Source organism: Ursus arctos, chromosome X (assembly GCF_023065955.2).
Source record: "Ursus arctos isolate Adak ecotype North America chromosome X, UrsArc2.0, whole genome shotgun sequence".
NCBI lineage: Eukaryota > Metazoa > Chordata > Mammalia > Carnivora > Ursidae > Ursus > Ursus arctos.
In genome coordinates, this window is record NC_079873.1 from 34,530,858 (window position 1) to 34,548,615 (window position 17,758).

The 17,758-nt window shown below is 40.7% G+C and overlaps 1 protein-coding gene across 6 annotated transcripts in view; it reads left to right on the forward strand.

Annotated features, from left to right (window-relative positions):
* Positions 1-17,758, forward strand: part of USP9X (ubiquitin specific peptidase 9 X-linked) — a 443,410-nt gene that overhangs the window by 267,524 nt on the left and 158,128 nt on the right. For 5 of the 6 annotated variants that reach the window (XM_026513318.4, XM_048213431.2, XM_044389368.3 and 2 more), the window contains one exon: positions 13,575-13,723. The gene's annotated coding sequence lies outside the window, so the exon portion shown is untranslated. Of the gene's footprint in view, positions 1-13,495; positions 13,724-17,758 lie in introns of those variants that run through there. The other variant, XM_057310830.1, reaches the window with a different exon arrangement.

Sequence of the window (17,758 nt, forward strand, 5' to 3'; positions counted from 1 at the left end):
TATTTATTTTGGAGAGAGAGAGGGAGTGCATGCAAGTGGGGAGAGGGGCAGAAGGAGAGAGAATCTCAAGCAGACTCCACATTGAGTGTGGAGCCCAATGCAGGGCTTAATCTCACAACCCATGATATCATGACCTTTGCTGAAACCAAGAGTCAGATGCTTAACCGACTGAGCCACCCAGATGCCCCATGTATTTTTTTTTTTTAAAGATTTTATTTATTTATTCGACAGAGATAGAGACAGGTAGCGAGAGAGGGAACACAAGCAGGGGGAGTGGGAGAGGAAGAAGCAGGCTCATAGCAGAGGAGCCTGATGTGGGGTTCGATCCCATAACGCCGGGATCACGCCCTGAACCGAAGGCAGACGCTTAACCGCTGTGCCACCCAGACGCCCCCCATGTATTTTTTTTTAATTAATTTTTTTAGGTAATCTCTACATCCAATGTGGGTCTTGAACCCATAACCCCAAGATCAAGAATCACATTCTCTACCAACTGAGCCAGTCAGGAATCCCTAAATATGTATGCTTTATAAATATTTTTTCTGAGCCTATGGCTTGTTTTTTCATTCTCGTGTCTTTTGGTTTATTTGTTTGTTTGTTTGATTTAAGCAATCTCTACACCCAACATGGGGCTTGAACCCATGACCCCAAAATCAAGAGTTGCATACTCCTCCAACTGAGCCAGCCAGGTGCCCTGACATTCTCTTATGTCTTTAAAAGGACAAAAGTTTTTAATTTTCATGAAGTCCAGTTTATCATTTAAGGAAGGATTATACTTTTGGTGTTATATCTAAGACATCTTTGCCTCACCAGAGGTCATTGTCTTGCCTCTTCGCATGCCTGGTAATCTTTGATTGGCTGCCAGACATTGTGAATTTTACCTTGTGAGTTGCTAGATATTTTTGTGTTCCCATAAATATTCTTAAGCTTTTTCTGGGATGCAGTTTAGCCTCTTAAAAATAGTTTAATCCTTTTGGGTCTTGCTCTCATGATTTGTTAGGTGGGTCTGGAGTAATGATCAGTTTAGTGCTAATTATTCCCCATTACTGAGGCAAGACCTTCCTGAGTACTTGAATTTCTTATAGGCAGCATATAGTTGTCTTTTAATTGAGGTGTTTAAACCATTTACATATAATGTAATTTTTATATGACTAGGTTTGAGTCCATCATCTTGTTATTTGTTTCTATCTGACCCATCTGCTCTTTGTTCCCTTTTTCCCATTTTTCTCCTTTTTGTTTGTTGTTGTTCATAATCGAATATTTTGTATGATTCCATCTTATCACCTTGTTGGTTAATAGCAGAAGAAAAAGTCAAAGATTCAAAGCATAAGAAGGATTGATTGTGTTGTTGCTGCCGTAAAGATGGAGGAAGCCATGTGTCAAGAAACATAAGTGGCCTCTAGGAACTGAGAGTGGCCCCCAGTGGGCAGCTACCAAGGAAATGTAGACCTCAGTTCAACAAACACAAAGAACTGAAGTCTGTCAATAACAAGAATTAACTTGGAAGTAGGCTTCTCCCCAGAACTGCCACACAAGAACTTTGTGTGGCCAACAACTTGATTTCAGCTTGTGACACCCTGAGCAGAGAACCTAGCTATGCTGCGTCTGACTTCTGACTTATAGGACTATGAGCTAATAAATGGGTGTTGTTTTAAGCTGCCAAATTTATGGTAACTTATTATGCAACAATAGAAAATAACTACAGATTGTTTTTAAATTTTAATGATTGTCTTAGGGTTTATAGTACACGTATTTAACTTACCAGATGACTTGTAAGCGGTATTATACCTCTTCACCTGCAGTGTAAGAGCCTTACAATAGTATACTTCCATTCCTCTCCTCTTGGTCTTTATGCCATTGTTGCCATGTCCTTAACTTTTATATAGGTTATGAACTTCATAATACATTGTGCTTATTTTTGCTTAACCAATCAATTATCTTTTAAAGAGATGTACATAATCGAAACATCATATGTATTTACCCATGTAGTTAACCTTTTCTGGTGCTCTTCATTTCTTTGTGTAGATCCAGATTTCCATCTGGTATCACTTTTCTTCTGCCTGAAGGATCTCCTTTAACATTTCTGGTAGTGCACGTGTGCTAGTGATGAATTCTTTCAACTTTTGTAAGTTTGAAAATGACTTCATATTGCTTTACTTTACAAAAGATATTTTCCCAAGTATAGAATTCTAATGTTTTTTGTCGTTGTTGTTACTTGTGTTTGTTGAGTTTCTAGGATCTGTGGGTTTATAATTTTCATGAAGTTTAGAATGTTTTGTCCATTATTTCTTCAATTTTTTTGTCCCCCCCCCCTCCCCTTTCAGGGGCTCTAATTACCATATACTAGAGCACTTGAAGTTGTCAAACAGCTCTCTGGTGCTCTTTTACTTTTTAAAAAGTCCTTGTTCTCTGTGTGTTTAATTTTGGACAGTTTTATTACTACGTCCTCAAGTGAATTTTTTTCCTCCTCCAAAATCACAAAGGGTACCTACCAAAAAATTCTACACTAACATTATACTTAATGGTGAAATAATGAACGTTTTCTCCTTAAAAGCAGGAACAAGGTAAAAATGCCATTGTCTCCACTGCTATTTAACAGTGTCCTGGAAGCCTGACTCAGTGCAGCCAAGGCAAGAAAATTTAAAAGCATACAGACCAGAAAGGAAACAGTAAAAGTATCTTTTTGCAGATGACACAATTATTTACATAGAAAACCTTAAGGAATACACACAACTACAACCTAATTTTTCAAAGTCACAGAATACAAAGTTAATTTTGAAAACTCAATTATATTTTTATATGTTATTAGCAAATGATAAGAAAATAAAATTTTAAATGAATTTCATGTATAATAACATCAAAAAACACAAAATGCTTAGGAATAAATTTAACATGTGCGAGACCTCTACACTAGAAAACATTTTTTTAAATTTTTTTTTTTTAAGTAGGCTCTATGCTCAACGTGGGGCTTGAACTCACCACCCCAAGATCAAGAATTGCATGCTTTACTGACTGTACCAGCCTGGTGCCCCGAAAACATTTTTGAGAGACATTAAAGAAAAACTAAATAGATGGGGGAAATAGACCATGTCCATGAATTGGAAGACTCGATATTGTTAATCTGTCAATTCTACCTACACTGATCTGTAGATTCAACGCAATCTTTATCCAAATACCTGCAGTTTTTTTGGTAGATATTGAAAATCTAGTTCCAAAGTTATGGAAATATAAAGGACCTAGACTACCCAAAGAATTATAAAAAGAACAAAATTTGAGAACTTGCACTACCTGGCTTCAAGGCTAATTGCAAAGCCACCCTAATCAAGAGAGTATGGCATGTAAATTAATGGCATAGAGAGCTAGAAAATAGACCCAAACTTATATAGTCATTTGATATTTTACGAAAACACCAAAGCAATCCAATAAGGAACAAAAAGTTTATGAAGTAAATGATGCATAGTAACGTTAAGCTCTACTTCACGCCATACAAAAATTAATCTGAGATGAATCATACACCTGAATATAAGTGGTAAACTATAAATTTTTAAAGGAAACTTTAGAAGAATATTTTCATGGGGTGCCTGGGTGGCACAGCGGTTAAGCGTCTGCCTTCGGCTCAGGGCGTGATCCCGGCATTATGGGATCGAGCCCCACATCAGGCTCCTCCGCTAGGAGCCTGCTTCTTCCTCTCCCACTCCCCCTGCTTGTGTTCCCTCTCTCGCTGGCTGTCTCTATCTCTGTCGAATAAATAAATAAAATCTTAAAAAAAAAAAACAAGAAGAAGAATATTTTCATGATTTGAGATAGGTAAAGTTGGCTTAGCAGGTCCCAGAAAGCAGTTTCATAAAAGAAAACATTGATAAATTAGATTTCATCAAAAGTAAAAACTCTGCTCATCAAAACACCACTAAAAATATCCAAAGACAATATACAGACTGGGAAAAAAAACATTCAGAAAAACGTATATCTGACAAAGGACTGCTATGGAAGAAATATAAATAAGTCTATAATTCAGTAGTAAAAAGACAAAGAACCCAACTTAAAACAGGCAACAGCTTTGAAAAGGTATTTCTCAAAAGAAAATAAATAGCCAATTATCACATGAAAAAGTGATCAGGATCATTAGTCGTTAGAGAAATAAAAATTAATTCCACAATGAAATACTGATGAGGGGCCACCAAGCAAACGGCCAAGAAAGAATTCTTGATGTTTTCTATGCAAAAGGTGCTTTTATTATCGCGCGGGCAGGGACAGGACCCGAGAGCAGAAAGAGCTGCACTGGGATTGTGAGGAATGACTGATTATATGCTTTTTAGTTAGTGGGGGTTAGGGATAACATAAATCTCTAAGGAATTTGTGCGTGTTAAAAGCAAGGTCTCCAAGATCCTGGTGGGCTAGCAGTTGTTAAGATAATGTTGCTTTTAGCCTCTAATAAAACAGCAACATTAAGATAGCCGTGAGTTCCTTGAGAAACATCACAGTCTGTACTTCTCAAGGATTTATCTGTGGGCTGCAAGTTATAAGATTTAATTTTTGCTACATTTCTCTTGCCTTTGTTCTCCTCATCAATAGCACTATACATCTTTTAGAATGGCTAAATTTAGGGTGCCAGGCTGGCTCAGTTGGTGGAGAGTAAGACTCTTGATCTTGGGGTTGTGACTTTGAGCCCCACACTGGGTGTGGAGCTTACTTAAAAAAATAAAATAAAATTAGGGCGCCTGGGGGGGGGGGTCAGTCAGTTAAGCCTCTGCCTTCAGCTCAGGTCATGATCTCAGGGTCCTGGGATCGAGCCCTGCATCGGGCTCCCTGCTCAGCAGGGGAGTCTGTTTCTCCCTCTGCCTCTGCTCATGCTCTCTCTCTCACTTACTCTCTCTCTCAAATAAATAAAATCTTTAAAAACAATTAATTAATTTAATTTAATTTAAAAAAAAAGGCTAAATGTAAATGACTGACAACCCAAAGGTTGATGAAGATATAGAATAATTAACTAGAACTCTCAAACCTTGTTGGTGAGGGGCACCTGGGTGGCTCAGTCGTTAAGCGTCTGCCTTCGGCTCAGGGCGTGATCCTGGCGTTCTGGGATCGAGCCCCGCATCAGGCTTCTCTGCTGGGAGCCTGCTTCTTCCTCTCCCATTCCCCCTGCCTGTGTTCCCTCTCTCCCTGGCTGTCTCTCTCTCTCTGTCAAATAAATAAATAAAATCTTAAAAACAAAACAAAACAAAAAACCTTACTGGTGAGACTGTAAAACTATAACAACTTTAGAAAAAGATGTGGCAGTTTCTTATAAAACTAAGCATTTACTGCCCTGTAACCCAGCAATTCCATTCCTATTTACCCCCAAGAAATGAAAACATATTTACACAAAGACTTTTACATGAATCTTCATACCACATTTATTATAATAGCCAAGATGAGGAAATATCAATAGGACAATTGATGATCCCAGGTGTCTATCAATAGGGGAACGGTTAAACAAAATCTTGTGTATTCATGCAATGAAATACTACTCAGAAAGAATGAGCTACTGATACATGCAGCAGCATGAGGAATCTTAAAAACGGAACGCCGAGTGAAAGAAGCCTTACGCAAAAGAGTACATACCGTATCATTTCATTTATATGATATTCTAAAAAAAAAAAATACCTAAGGGGCGCCTGGGTGGCTCAGTCAGTTAAGCATCTGACTCTTGATTGCGGCTCAGGTCACTGATCTCAGGGTAGTGAGATCCAGCTGAGCCTCGGGCTCTGTGCTAGGCATGGAGCCTGCTTAAGATGCTCTTTCTCTCTCTCTCTCTCTCTCTCTCCCTCTGTCCCTCCCCCCACCTCCTTCTCTAGAAAAAAAAAGATTAAACTATATGATATTCTCGAATGAATGAAAACTAATCTACAATGGAAAAAGTAAGAATAGTGGTTGCCTCTGGCAGATGGGGTTGGGTAATGATGAGGAAAGAACATGAGGAAACTTTCATGAGTGATGGAATTGTATGTCTTTTTTTTTCTTCTTTTTTTTTTTTTAAGATTTTATTTATTTATTTGACAGAGACAGAGACAGCCAGTGAGAGAGGGAACACAAGCAGGGGGAGTGGGAGAGGAAGAAGCAGGCTCCTAGCGGAGGAGCCTGATATGGGGCTCGATCCCATGACGCCGGGATCACGCCCTGAGCCAAAGGCAGACGCTTAACCACTGTGCCACCCAGGCACCCCTTTTTTTTTTCTTCTTATTTTTGCCCTCTTTTCTATTGGATTTGACTTTTTCTAATTGATTCTTTGTGTATTCTGGATACAATCCTTTGTCAGATATCATGTTGAAAATATAAAAATATTGTCTCTATGTTAACTAACTAGAATTTATTTATTTATTTAAATTTACTTTTTTAAAGTTTTATTGGAACATCTTCACACTCATCCGCTTACATTTTGTCTGTGGCTGCTTTTGAGTTACTTTTTTTTTTTTTTTAAAAGATTTTATTTATTTTTTTGAGAGAGAGAGAGAGAGCATGGGCAGGGGGGAGCAGCAGAGGGAGAGGGAGAAGCAGGCTCCCTGCTGAGCAGGGAACCCGACAAGGGGCTCCATCCCAGGACCCACAGATCATGACCTGAGCTGAAGGCTGAGCTACCCAGGTGTCCCACTAACTAGAATTTAAATAAAAATTTGGAAGAAAAAAATATAATGTCTCCTTGTTTGTGGCTTACGGTTTCACTTTTTCCTGTATGTCTTTTGATTAACGTTAGGTCTTAGTTTTAGTGTATTCAAATGTGTAAGCCTTTCTTTATCGTTTGCGCTTTTCTCATCTTACTTGAGAAATTTCCCACTATCACAAGAGCATAAAGATCATTCTCTTACATTATGTCCTAAAAAGTTTTCCAGATGTTTTTTCTCTGCAGGTATTTAATTTGTGTAGTCAGAAAACAGGCCGACATCATGGGTACTGCTTTATAACCTATTGTTCTGTCGTTTAGCAATATATTTTCAACATATTTTCATGTGAATAAATGTATCAGTAGTGTTGTGGGTGGGGTTTCCCAGGAAACAGACTCAGATAAAGATTTGGGTACAGGAAGTTTATTAGGTAAGGCTTTCAGGATCAGCATGTATGGGGGAAGGGAACGAAGCAGGATTAGAGGGGAGAGCAATGGCGCAGAGGCAACCAGGGGTCCAACTTCATAGTTTAGAGGGCCTCGTAAATCCCAAATTGAAGAGACTTGGCCCTTAGACCCCCGTGTTGTTGGATGTGGCTGCCTCCAGCGAGGCGGATCTGACACTGGCTAAGGCAGCTGACTTCAACGGAATACAATTCCTGGAGGTGGCTGCCAGATGAGGGCTGTCAGCTTGTGGTGTTCCCAACAGCCGGCCGTCCTGAAGGGTATCTGAGCAGCACATCACAGAATCCACCAGAGTTAGGGACAGTTTTGACTCTGAGTAGCAGACCCTTGCTTAATAAATAGGAGTCTGTCTCGCTTAACAAAAGGTCTGCAGCAGATAATTGCTGGCATCAACAGTATCTCTCCTTTTTATCTGGAAAGCAAAAACGTTCTCAGAAGTCCCCAGAAGACTTGCCCTGAAAATTAATTGGCCAGAGCTGGATCACAAGTCCATCCCTAGGTGCAGGGGAAGCTGGGAAAGTGGAAACAGGATTGTCACGATTTCGTGCTTGGAGCAGTGAATGTTGCTGCCCTGAACAGTCTCTGGGTTCTGTTAGCATAGAGGCAAAGGGGAAAGGATTTTCAGCAGGCACTTAACGGAGCCTGCCACAAATAGACCTCTACAAAGTTATTTTGAATAACTGCACATGGATATAACTTACTGAAAGTCTCTGTTTTGCTAGACATTTGGTTGTTCCCAGCTTTTTGCTATTATTCACTGTGCTGCAATAAACATCCTTGCAATTTTTCTCTGCCCATATCCTCAATTATCTCTTCAGAATGAAATGCAACATACGTAATTGCTCAAAGGAGGGAATGTACTTTTAAAGAATCTTGATGCAGATTACCAAGGTGTACCTTTGAAAGGCCTCCAAGTCTTTCAAAAGGCCATTGTACCTTTACAACTTTATGTCTTCCCTCAGCAGTGAATGAAGAGGCCTATCCTTACTGACACTGGATATTAACATTCTCATTAGTTTGCGTCAGTTTTATATTTTTAAAAAGCACCTCGTCTTAGTTTGCATGTTCTATTGATTTTTATTGTCCATATTTGCTGATTTTTCATTGTGGTCCAAAAACCCTGCTTTGGACCCTTTGGGTTTTTCACAAAGTATTGAGATGTAATCAGTGTTTGGCTATTGCGCTGTGGGGGTTAATTCCATCAGGCCTGAGTTGTTTTGCTGGTCAAGGCATGAAACGTACTGATTAACAATGTTTCCATTTAACGCTGCCTGCCGGGAAGAATTTCAGGGCATTTCAACCCAGTTTGCCAGAATTGTTTATTGATAACAATGAGAGTGATAATTTGCAGGTGGTCTTGGTGTTAGCGATCCCCACCCCCACCCCACCCCCACCCCACCCCCTGGAGGGCTCTGCCGCTGAGTCTGGTTACATTTCAGGAAAATGGCTACGTGTTATGAATACCTAAATATATATTCATAATTAGTATTCACAGCAGCAGCAGAAGAGCTACGCAAGTGTACCTTGTAACATGAATATATTTATGACCTATAAATTGTACTCTGTAAAAATGACAAAAATATTTTTAAAATATCACTCAGAAAGGTAAAAGGAGAAAAAAATCATTTTGCTAATTAATCCAATGAAGAATGATGACATATGAACTTAGAAACATATGCCATAGCTATCTTAATGAGAAACATGGCAGGGCTGTTTTAAAAACATTTACTGAATATGTAGTTCATGAATAATAGATCTCTTACTTCAGTAGATATTTTCTTAGTGAAAAAGGGTTAACAGCTATTTTTATAGCGAAAATAAAACCATAGTGCTACAAATCCAACAAAATGACTTGAATAGTTTATTGTCTCTAAATATATGAATATATTGTACTAAAAATTGCTGGGATAATTTTTACTGCATTTTTTATGACTTGTGTAATCAATATTGCACTTTATAATTTTTGCACACATTATTTGTCTTGCATGTAAGTACTAAATATTTACTAGCTCAGAAAAATATCCTATAAGCCCACATGCACTTCAGGTTAAAGATGTAGAAAAATAAATTTAAATAGTCAAAAATGATATTGGATATAGCTTCTAAATTAGTAAGAGTTGTCTTTGAAATACAGACTAATAAAGTAAACTAACTTAGTACTAAAGCATTATGTGAAAATACGTGGCCACTACAAGAATATACTTAAGTATATCTGTCAAAAAAGCAAAGATTGAAAAGAATTAGACTACCCAATTCGGATAAGGATACAGAGAAAATGAACCCTATACCCACTAGGTAGAAATGTAATGCAGCATAGCTCTTCTGTGAACCAATTTAGCAGTACATAAACAGAGCATAAAAATTGTTCATAACTTTGACTTCATAAATATGTGAGTCTAGTAGTTTAAGATAATAATCCTACAGCCAAGGGCGCCTGGGTGGTACAGTCTGTTGAGCATGACTCTTGGTTTTGGCTCAGGTCATGATCTCAGGGTCATGGGATTGAGCCCTGCATTAGGCTCCATGCTCAGCATGGAGTCTGCTTGGGACTCTCTCTCTCTCTCCCTCTGCCCCTCCCATCCTCTCTCTCTCTTTAAAAAATAAAGAAGTCTTCAGGGGCGCCTGGGTGGCTCAGTCGTTAAGCGTCTGCCTTCAGCTCAGGGCGTGATCCCGGCGTTCTAGGATGGAGCCCCACATCAGGCTCCTCCGCTGCGAGCCTGCTCCTTCCTCTCCCACTCCCCCTGCTTGTGTTCCCTCTCTCGCTGGCTGTCTCTATCTCTGTCAAATAAAGAAATAAAATCTTTAAAAAAAAATAAAAATAAAAAAATAAAGAAGTCTTCAAAAAAAAAAATCCTACATCCAGAGAAACCTGTATACACAAAGATATTTGTTGCAGCATTATTTATAATGATGAAAATGATAAACAACTTAGCAATCCAAAAATTGGAGAATTAATAATTAATGAAGCCATTAAAATGTTATTTAAACTATAGTATATCTATATAATAAAGTTTACGGAATTTGTTAAATGGAGTGAGGAAGATCTCTGTGTGTTGCTTTTAGGTGATCTGTAGAATATGGTGTTAAGCAAAAGAAAGCAAGGTGCAGAAAAGTTGTAGGGTAGGGAATATATTTTGGGAATATAAATATAGGTACATATTTTCTGATACTTTCCAAAAGAAAAACAATGGAAAGATAAAGCAAGGACTAATAAAAGTGGTTTCCTAAAGGAGAAGGCAGCGAATGTGGAAAGCACAAAGATGGCAGCTAGACCTCTCTGAATATATCTTGTTTTATTTATTTTTATTTTTATTTTATTTTATTTTATTTTGAGTAAAAACATGGCCCCCATAGATTCCTACCTCCTGGTATTTACATCCTTGTGAAGTTCTCTTGACATCGTAGTAGGGTTGGTCTGTGACCAGTAGAATTTGGCAGAAGTGATAGTACGTAACTTCCAAGATTAGACTCTAAAGGACAATGCGGCTTCTGTTTTATTCTTTCTTTCTCTTGGATCACTTGTTTTGGGGGAAGCCAGTTGCCTGGTTGAGCAGTCGCACATGGTGAGGATCTGAGGTCTGCCAACAGTCACGTGGGTGAACCATCTTGGAAGCAGATGTCCAGTCCCAGTTAAACCTTGAGATGACTGCAGCCCTAGCTGACATCTTGACTGTATTTCATGAGAGACCCTGAACTAGAACCACCCAGCTAAGCCATTCCAGATTTCTGACACTCAGAAACTGTGAGATAATAAATACTTGTTATTTTAAGTTTGATTTAATTTGCTAGGCAGCAACTAATACATGTTGGAACCATAAAATTGCTTAAAATAATTTAAAAAAACCTGAATATCATTCTTACAAACTGAAGACCAATGGAAACAAATGAACCCAAGTACATATCAAGTTAGTGGTAATGCTACACAGAGAATAATTATTCCAAGTGACTTGCAAACACAGTATTTTTACAGTATATCCCTAGTGAGCTAGATCCTAAGGACAATAAGAACTGCAAATAAATCTGAAATGGCATTCAATGGTCTAACTGTCAGCAATAACATTGATATTGTTACCCTGACGCTCCTCTATATAGTAGAATCAAGCGAATAAGTCATTATGTTAATGTCATTAAGAACCAAGCTTTTATACATGAGAGAAAAGAAATACAAATACAGAATCAAAGAAATTAAGTAAAAATCCTTTAATCTTTCATTTGGATTGGAAATAGCAGTATGAATTTATAGTTTACTTTTCGTTTTTTAAGAAATATGTCTTTCCTAGCTTGGTGCACTGAAAAGACCTAAAAGAAATGACAACATAATAGCAATAAATACCCAGCATCCAGATTATGGTGACTAAATATAATTTAAAACAAACAAACGCAGAGCTCCTTAGGGAAAGAACTAACTTCAATCCTGAGGCTGGAAGTATAAAAGATGAACCTGGAATATCCTAACTAGAAATTAAGGACTACAAGGGTTGTATTAAAGGATTAAGGAACCAACTTTTTAAGGGGTTCTCACTGGCCCAAGATAGAACACTTTAAGCATGAAGAAGCATGATTGCAAAGTAGTGTATATATTTATACATCAAATATTTTAGAACTCCATGAGTTCAACCTGATACTGAAAAATAAAACCTTGGGGTGCCTGGGTGGCTCAGTCGGTTAAGCATCTTGCCTTTGGCTCAGGTCGTGATCCTGGGGTCCTGGGATGGAGCCCTGTGTCAGGCTCCCGGCTCTGTGAGGAGTCTGTTTCTCCCTCACCCTCTGCCCCCCTCCCCTGATTGTGCTTTCTCTCTCTCAAAAAATAAATAAAATCTAAATAAATACATAAATAAAACAAACCTCATTGGTCACTTTTTGGAGGCTGCTAGGACACCCAACTTGTTAATCATAAAATTGACAGAGGAAAAAAAGATTAAACACCTATTCTGCCTGACTGTATTTCAGAGCACTCAGAATGGATGAGAAAGTTCTTCATTAAAAAAGAATTCAGGCTCTGAAAGGAAAATCACCATTTATGTAGGAGTAGCCCAGGTTATAGAAATGCTTCAATATCTTGATCAGAGTGGTGGTTGCATGGATGCATAATATGTAAATATTCCTCAAGCTGTTTACTTAGTTTTTGTGCATTTTATTGTAGGTAAAGTATACCTCAATTGATAATTTTACCTCAATTTTAAAAAATGACCATAGTGTCTTCCAATGAAGGGTAATAGGAAGTACACAGCTCTCTATGAAATATCCTTGCCAAAATATTGAAGCTTAATCTAGCCATGGCTCCAGATGTAACTACCCGCTTACAGAAAATGAAAGGGACAGAGGACATGTTAAATCACACTCACAGGATTCAACCAGACAAACTGAGAATATGGGACATTCTACAGGGCAAATGATGTTCCTCTGGTGAATTAAAATGATATACAAGAATGGGGAAGGGGGAAGAAAGGATTCAAGATTAAGAGAGAATTAAGAGAGCTATATTAACAAAAACAATACCTGGACATTGTTTGGGTCTTTTTTTTTTTTTTTTTAAGATTTTATTTATTTATTTGACAGACAGGGAACGCAAGCAAGGGGAGTTTGAGAGGGAGAAGCAGGCTTCCCGCTGAGCAGGGAGCCCGATGTGGGGCTCGATCCCAGGACTCTGGGATCACGACCTGAGCCAAAGGCAGATGCTTAACGGGTGAGCCACCCAGGCGCCCCCCTTGTTTGCGTCTTGATTCAAACAAATCAACTGTAAAAAGCCATTTTTGAGACAACAGGGAAAATTTGAACACAGACTAGGTATTCGGTTATATTAAGGAATTAGTGCTAATTTTATTAGGTGTGATAATGGTATTGTATTCTTAAAGTCTGTATCCTATTAGTTAAGTATTTATGGGTGAAATTATGTCATTTGCTTTAGAATACTCCGGGGGCTGGGGGGAAGTACGGAGGGAAATAAATGAAGCAAGAAAGCCAAAGTAGTAATAACTCTTAAGGCTGAGTGACAGGGGCGCCTGGGTGACTCAGTCGTTAGGCGTCTGCCTTCGGCTCAGGTCATGATCGCAGGGGTCCTGGGATCGAGCCTCCCCTCATCGGGCGCCCTGCTCCGCGGGAAGCCTGCTTCTCCCTCTGCCACTCCTCCGGTTTGTGTTCCCTCTCTCACTGTGTGTGTCTCTCTCTCGGTTAAATAAATAAATAAATAAATAAATAAATATCTTTTTTAAAAAGCTGAGTAACAGATGAACTGGGACTCATTAAACTATTCTCTGTTTCTCCTCACGTGGTTAAGTTATTAAGCTTCAAACTCACCCTTCTAGACTCTACCTTCGATTAGGGGGATGGGATGCGACCATGCACATTTCTGCTTGGCCAGCCGCTTCCTGCTAGACTCTGCCTATAGGGGGCGATAGAGGGAGACGGCAAGGCGGGAGGAGGACGTAGCAACTTCAACTCCTTTCTGTTCTTCCTTGTTCCCTCCTGTCAGCTTCCTGCTGCTGTCAGCATTCCCCCAGAACATTTCTTCACCGCCGCCCCAGCAGCGCCTTTCGTCGTCTACAGCTGAATCCGGTCTGCCGTTTTCCAGGATTCACAGAACCAGACTCATCGCACCCCCATCAGCAACGCCAGCATGAGGTGAGTAGCTCCCCTCTCCTCAGGGGTCTGGGTCCCAGTTCCGCGGAGCCCTTCCTCCAAGCGTCTAAGTTGTAACAATTCCCTTCTCTCCCCTTTGTACCCCAGCCCCGGGGCTGGTGCCGGCTTCCTGCTCTGACTTTCCTTACGCTACCGTAGAGTTCGCGTTTTACCACAGGAGTTAGCTCCTTGACTTTATGCCTAGTTAACGTTTGTTTGTTTGTTTGCTTGTTTGTTTCGTTTTTTAAATAGTAAATCCTGTCTGTTCAAATAACTAATGCGCCTTCCACCTCCTGACTGGTCCCTGATTAGAGGTACGCGGACTGCCGCCCGTCAGTGCTTGAGGGCTGCGTTCGGGGGCTCACTCCCCAGCATTTCGGGTCCGCCACTTGGGTAGCAACGCCAGCTTCAGTCGCTGAGCGGGTTCCAGGGGCAAGAGAAAGTCCTCGGGCGAAGTAAAGTTGCGCCAGTGTGCACGAAAGTGATAAAGAAGGTGGGGGCGGCTCGACAATTTTGCTACACAGCCAGATGCCCTTTATAAAACATTAATTTCTAATTACGGAAGCGTTAATTGTCCTTGAAGGACAGTTCTGAAGAAAAAGCTGAAGTCCTCTCAGTCACCAGCCCCGGTTCTGATTCCCTTCTCTTCCCTCCTACCCAGAGGCAGCCAGTGTTACCGGTTATCGTTTACACGTGCTTTTCTACATATATATGCTTATTAAAACATATAGGGCATTATGCGTAGGGTTAATTTTTTTTTTTTGCACAGTATAAGTATCTTTTTGCAGTTTGCTTTATTCACTAAACAATTTGTCTAGGATGTCATTCCATATGATAAATGACGCATAGACCCACCTCATTCGTTTCTTTCTTTTTAAGATTTTTATTTATTTATTTGAGAGAGGGGGAGGGGCAGAGGGAGAAGCAGACTCCCCGCTGAGCAGGGAGCTGGACGCAGGGCTCGATCCAAGGATCCTGAGATCCTGACCTGAGCCGAAGTCAGATGCTTAAGGTCAGAGCCACCCGGGCGCCCCCCCATCTCATTCTTTTCACCTGCTGCCTAATATTCCTTATTAGGAGCATATGCCATTGTTTATTTCCCTGTTGCCCTATGTTCAGTCTTACCCACGTTCTATGATTAATGTTCATGTCCCTGCATCTTTGTACCTGTTTAGGAGTGTGTCTCTAGAGTGGAGACAGAGTAGAAGAAATGCTGGGTCAGAGAGAATGCATATTTACAACTTGCATTAGATGTTAAAAATATGTCCTCCAAAAGGTAGTTGCAGTTTACAGGCTGTGACACTGATTGGTAATAAGAAATATAAATTTGGCCTCCCTTTGCTTTTTGGCGTAGCGCTCCTGAAACCCTTGGAATTTCCTAAGTGATGAGAGCAACAAAGGTGTCTTTTGTTATGTTAATGAGTGACATTTGGGCTGCACCTAAGGCTGGGGGCTGGTTGCTAGGGGAACCAAGTATGAATAGAGGGTTGGAACTTTCAGTCCCACCCCCTGACCTCCCGGGAGGGGAGAGGGGCTGGAGGTTGAATCAATCACCAATGGCCAATGATTAAGTCAATCATGACTATGTAATGAAGCCTCCATAAAACCCCAAAGGACGGGGTTCACAGAGCCTCCAGGTAGTCCAGCACGTGGAGTTTCAGGCATAGTGGCAGACGGGGAGAGGGCTTGGAAGCTCCTTGTCCTTTCCCCATACCTTGTGTGCATCTTTTCCATCTGGCTGTTCCTGGGTTGTATCCTTTTATAATAAACCGGTGATCTAGTAAGTAAGATGTTTCTCCGAGTTCTGTCAGCCGCTCTAGCAAATTAATCGAACCCAAGGAGATGGTCGTTGGAACCTCCAATCTATAGCTGGTCAGTCAGAAGCACGGGTAACAGCCTGGGCTTGGGACTGGCATCTGAAGTGGATGTAGGGTGGCCGGGGGGGGGGGGCAGGGAAACAGTCTTGTAGGACTGAACTCTTAACCTGGGCAGTCCGATGCTGTCTCCAGGTAGGTGGTATCAGAATTGAGTTGAATTCTTGGACTTACTGCTGATGAATTGCTTGGTATTGTGTGGAAAGCCCTTCCCCCAACTTTGGATTTGGGTTCAGGAACCCAAAAGAGTTGGTGGTCAGTGAGTTGGGATTTGCTAGACCATCCCTGGCTCACAGAAACATGTGGTTTGAGAAGAGAAAGGATGAAGGGAGGTAAGGTGGGGATGAACCTGTTGATTCGTGGGTGTCCATCTGGTCACCCAAGGAATGGAGCAGCAACTATGCTGCGTTCAGTTACTAAACATGGACCCAACTCCCGGGCAGTTGGAATAAGAAAGTGCATACTAATGAGAAAAAGGCGAAATATTCAATCCCTTGGTCATTGTTATCTGTAATAGCTAAACTAAAAGGCAACGCTCATTTGGACTTTGATGCTAGTCCAAACTCCTATTTCAGTGAGTCTGAGCTTTGGCCATTAGCCTCAAAGCCGCCCCCCAAGGTAAAAGTCACTGTGGGGGAAGGGCAAAGCCAAGAAACTTTTGAAACTAAGGGGCTATAGTGTGAAAGAGTTGTTTTCATTATTGTCTGTCAGTATCCTCAGCTACCCAGGAAGCTTCACTGACCGGATTTGGGGGGAGTAACTGATTGGGGCCGGTGTCTTTGGTCTGAATGCTGCTGGGTGGGAGAGCGTGTTTGGGTTGATGCAGGACCCACAGATCACTGTGGAACAGTCGCAGATGGCTGTTACGTGATCCAGACATTCCCGGGGAACAGCCAGGCTGGTGGACTGGGTAAAAGCCACCCTAAGCCTTGTTAATCCTTAGAAAGGGGACTGTTCTTAACTCTCATGAATGCCAAGTGGAACACCCTGATGAAGCAGCTGATATGCTTCCTAGGCAAGGCATCTGGGACTGGCTTTATGACGACTGATACTAACCCGCCCTATATGCCCATTACCCAGGTCGTGGTAAATGCTGTGGTTGAGGGGGTCCCTTTCACAGGGGCGCCCCATGTAACCTCATTGTTGCAAAACCAAAAAACAGCTCGGGAAGCCTCACCGAATATGCTGTCTCAGCTTCTCAGGGGTCTTACAGATGCTAATAGAAACCTTAGGTTAATTAACAAGCCAATGGGGAAAGTCAAAGGATGCCTCCGAACTAGGTGGAAACTTTTGAAGTTATTAAGAAATAGGATGAATAAAGTGAATATTGATAGGAGCGAAACAAAGAGGAAACAGAACAGCCAGGTGGAAGTTTTTAGATGGTTAGTAAGAAATGGGTGAACTGTTTTTTTTGTTTGTTTGCTTAGCATATATAAATTGCATAACTTTTTAAAAAAAGAAATAGGATGAATAGAACAGACATTGAGGGGGTTAAGACAAAGGTTTTAATACAGCACTATGGTTGGTGGGGCCAAGTGGACTCCTGTTGCTCCCCCAGCATTAAAGGGCCCCAAACAATTCTGCTTTATTTACCCCTGTTTGGAGGAATTTTACAAGCCAGAAGGCAAAAATAACAATGAAGTACCTGACCAGCAACTGCTTGGGCGAGCAATTAGGCAGATTAATCAAGATAAAGATTGACAAAAGGGCCAGGGTCCCTTGGCTTGACCCCCTCACTGGGGACCCAAAACCTTTATAGCGCAAGAGTAGGTAAAATGGTCAGAGAAGTTTCCTGGACTCCTTCATACGGGAGTCCTATGAACTATGGTACCAAAACCCATCGGCGAAGACCTGACTCCTGCCAGTTAGATTGACAGAATGTAAAAACATCAGGTTGATAGGATTGTGAAAGTTGGAATGTTGAAGCTGATACTCTCTAAAGGAATCATGTTAACTTTACCTGAATGTTTTAACGGGGATGGATATTAAAAGTGGCTGAGGAACACTTCCCTTACCCTATATAACCTGTTGATGAAGTCCTAACGGAGGTTACAGCTACGGACGTGAGTTGATGGAATCGTGGTCAAAGTTTGTAGGAGAATTTGTATGTTTGAGTCGACTTTATGGGAAGGGGTTGGGTTTCTTTTACCTGATGGTTAAAAGG